Source organism: Amblyomma americanum, chromosome 5 (genome assembly GCF_052857255.1).
Source record: "Amblyomma americanum isolate KBUSLIRL-KWMA chromosome 5, ASM5285725v1, whole genome shotgun sequence".
NCBI classification, from domain to species: Eukaryota; Metazoa; Arthropoda; class Arachnida; order Ixodida; family Ixodidae; genus Amblyomma; species Amblyomma americanum.
The window spans coordinates 161,755,776-161,760,203 of NC_135501.1; positions in this window are offsets into that span (position 1 = coordinate 161,755,776).

Sequence of the window (4,428 nt, forward strand, 5' to 3'; positions counted from 1 at the left end):
TGGTTCTCTAAGGCACTACCTTGCTATCTAGTGGAATGAAATTTAAGCTTTTACGATAGTTCGTAGTGTGCTCACTTCTGCACGTGGTGCACTAGTTGAACAAATAGTGAGTGGCTGCTGGCTTTGCATTTTAACGCGATAGTGTTAGAGCGAACGCTTCAAGTACACCCCGATGTGCTGTGATGAAAATGCCGATTTTCGACAGGATCATGACGTAAAAGTTACATGACCTTGCCCGGGTGATTTACACACCGCACAACTATCACACAGTGCAACAGCGATGACGTCACTACACGAATCTGAAATTGATTAAGACTTAAAATAAATTGCAAGGTTGCAACACTACTCGAGTGTCATCATAACATGTTAGAATGTTGTATTAACTGCGCTGTAAAGTCGGGCTAAGATGGTATATCTCCGGACCCTTTGGTTGCGAGTCACACCTGCTTCCTCTAGAGCACTGAGGCACGTCCGATAGACTGACTTGGTTAAAGGGAAACCTTGCGCATTTTATAGTGAATACAGAAAACTTTGAGAACTACTAAGTAAACGCTTTGCAAGTAGAATGCAGTAAAAGTAAACACAAAAATAATGAGAACACTGATGTGCTCGCGTCTACTCAAATGGTGTATATATGTCGTGTTGCTTTGAAGGTCGCTAACGCTATCGCTTTCTGCTTACTAAGGGTTCCCTCTTTGAGCTATTTTCTGAAGGTTGTATTCAGGTGTCCGTCCCGTGTGCGGCGTTTACAGCGCCTTGCCTTTTCGCATTCCCGCCAGCGGTGGCTAAGCGTTCGGCAGTTGAGCGCGCAGACGCCGTATTAAACCTTGTCCATGGCTACTGTTTTAATGGAGGCAAAGTGCAGAAAACGCCCCTGTGCTGTCCTGTGTCCCTGAACGTTAGCCAATACCAGGTGGCCGAAAGTCCCAGAGCCCATCACTCCGACTACTGTCTGTCTCTGCCTACTTCCAGTCATGCCCATGAGCGCATTTTCTGACAAACTGGAGTGGGAAATCCGAAAAATAATTAAGAATAACATGTCTTCACTGATTTCAATGCACAGGGAAATACTAGGTCGGGACCAGAACAATAAAGGGTGCAAGAAAACTTTGGGTGTAAGAAAACTGTCCTACACCGATTGTACCAATGCACTGACCTACCTTACAAGGGACAGAAAAACGAAAATGTTATTGTTCTGGCCGCAGTGAGCTGGCTTCATACTCTTGGCAGATCGTCCTTTGTGGGCGTGTGACATTAAAAGCTTGGACGACGACGAACACAGTCGGAAGATATAGCAAACCCAGTGGCCCTTTCACCGTTCTCTAACCTAACTGGGGCACAATAACCTTCCAGGATTTTCCTCCTCCAAATCTGTAATTTGTTGAAAATCGTTAATATTTCAGGGGAAAAAATAGCGCCCTGCCAGCGCGGATTGCGTCGATATTCATTGGTTGGGGCTCACAAAAGAAATAAAAAATAACCAAGCTTGTGCTTTGAGGTAGCGGGAAAACATGAGGTATGTGCCCATTAAGCACATCAGAAGCGTGGTAAACAGAACGATCGTGAAATGCGATCCAGCCTATGAAACTGCAAAGCGACGCCAGGGGTAAGCTAGAGGTATAGTCTTTGTCAAAAGTTATACAGCCCAAGGGGTTTGCTTCCAAGCCGTGTAGCGGGGAATTTAAGCACATTTGATAGTCCTAACCTTGGGAGGATTGAGGAGTTAAGTTCCTCCCGCCTTCGTGACTGTAAGGTCTCTGAGTATGCAAGAAGAGTCGCGCTTCAGGGCTCAGAAGCAAACCCCTTGGGCTGTGTACTTTTGATAAAGACTACGTGGCTGTGGAAACGATGCTCGTACGTTCAGTCGTGAATTCATCGATAACTCGTTTGGCTTCTCCCATTTCTTTCGCGACAGCCATTGTACGCGGACCCGATACCGCTCCCCCCCCCCCCCCCCCCCGAGCATCGCAGAACTGCACGACCGCGGTCCTATAGAGACAGGTGAACCAAGATGGTGGAGATTTTTTTCTTTAGAATCCGCCACATTGATTTATTGAGGTAATACACAGTTCTTGCTCTTGAGGCAGTGCAAAAGGAGGGAACACATCCTCCTGACTAGGCCCTGGCCTCAGCGGGCATCGACGATGCAGCAACAGTGACGCGTCAGCAGTCGCTCCTCACAACAACAGTTATGGAAGAACAAGCAACATTATCAAGAACATTGTACTGTGACAAAATGTACTTATGAAAACACAATGTAATAGCGCTGTGCACAAAGCAAAAGGAAAGTAAAAAAAAAGTTGGTCAGTAAATGTAAAGACAAGCAGTGAAGAGAATGCTGTCTTAAGGGTGGGAGTAAGAAGTAAAAAGAAAAAAAGGAAGAAGATGGCAAGACCGCGCATTACAAAATTACGCAGACAGTGAATAAAATTCTAGCATTCACGCTTAAATTTGCGAGCCGTTTTACATTTCTTTGCAATATCAATCAATTTACGGTGAGCATTACAGATTAGCATGATTTGATATTCCAGCTTCCTTTCCATAAATGGCACGAAGATGCTCTACTACAACTGAGGTTTTCCGAAAAAAGTAAGTTGAATCTCTGCTAAGGTATTGGTTATAGAAGCTATTGTAGTTCTATGTTATTTTTGTGTATCCCAGAAGGCATAATCTGATAGTGTAGGAGATTGTAACAAGTGGTATAGCAAGCTGCTTCGTTTGTTCACCTGCGTTGATGTAGGTTCTGGAGGGCATCAATAATCGAACTGCCTTACGTTGGAGCGCTAACAATTTTTCCATTTCAGTTCGTCCGCAGGTGTCCCAAACTAATAATCAGTAGTTAAAATATGAATGAACAAGTGAATACATTTTTTTCTTGAACCAGGTGGGTAGAAGATAACGAAGCCTATATATCATGTCAATAGACTGTGCTGTTTTTACACGAACCTTGTTTATGTGATCAGACCAGCTTAAATTTCTTTGAAAGTGACTCCAAGAAATGAATGGCTGTCCACTTGTTCTAGTGTAGTCGACGCGTAGCACAGAGTGATATCATAATCAGTCAGCTTATTTTTGGCACGGAGAATAGATTTTGTTTTCTTTGCATTCAGCTGAAGTTTGTTTAAATACAACCACGTATTTAGTTCTCGTAGCCAAACGTTTGCCTTAACTTCTATTCTTTAATGTTAGCGCCAGAGAGAAAACAAAAAAAACAAAACATTAGTGTCGTCGACACATAACACAATCTGTTGAGTCAGTGGAATGTTAACAATGTCATTTATTTATAGTATAAACAACAAGGAACCTACTATTTATCCTTGTGGCACGCCGTATTTAATAAGTTGCATGTCAGATTGAGAACCACGTTATACACAAAACTGAAATCTTGAGCTGAGGTAGTTACGAATAAGGTATAGGGCTATTTCCATAATACCATATACATCAAGCTTCTTAATCAATATGTGATGCTTAATACAGTCGAACGCTTTACTGAAGTCTAAGAAAATCCCAACTGTATAAAGTTTCTCTTCGATATTTTTGATAATTTTACCTTTCGTTTCTAACAGCGCCTTTTCCGTCGATTTTGCTTTCTGAAAACCGTACTGCTGCTCTGAAATTACATGATTCAAGAGAAAGAAGTCATTTAAATATTTGTATATGATTCGCTCCGCTACTTTAGAGAGAAGCGGCAGGACCGAAATGGGTCTATAGTTATATAGGTCATTATATGTACCTCCCTTGTGAATTAGAGCAACATGAGCTATTTTCATCTTGTCAGTGAAGATACCAGATTCAAGCATGCGGTTACAGATATATGCCAATGGTTTAGATAATATATGCGAAGCGGCCTTTACCGGCGCGGCTTCTATTCCATCATAGCCGGCGGCTGATCTATTGTCGAGTATGCATAGTATAGCATTTACTTCTTCGGGAGAGGTAGGGGCAAGAAAAATTGAATCAGGGATATGCATGCTCATATGCTCTCCTAAAGTACTACAGAGACACGAAGGAGTTGCAGAGTTTCCTGCGCCTGCTTCCACAAAATGTGTGTTGAACATATCTGCTAATGGTTTACCGCAATAGCGTGTGCCATCTATTTCTAATTCAGGTTGTATGCCAGTAGCGTTATTTCCCGTCAGCTCATGAAACGTTTGCCAAGCTCTCTGAGGGTAGCACAAAGAGTTGTCAAATTTGCTTTGGTAATAAGATTTTTCCTCCTTTAGGTCCCCCACTCAATCTATTTCGAAATGTCTTCAATTCTTGTAATATCTGAATGTCTCTTGTTCGTAGGAACTGGTTAAATAACCAATCCTTGTATTTTATACGTTTGTAGAGATGAGTTGTAATCCACGGCTTCCTCGCCTTTTTATGCTTAGTGATAGGGATCTGTGGAAACGCGGCATTTTAATTGGTTTGTACCTTGTCAAT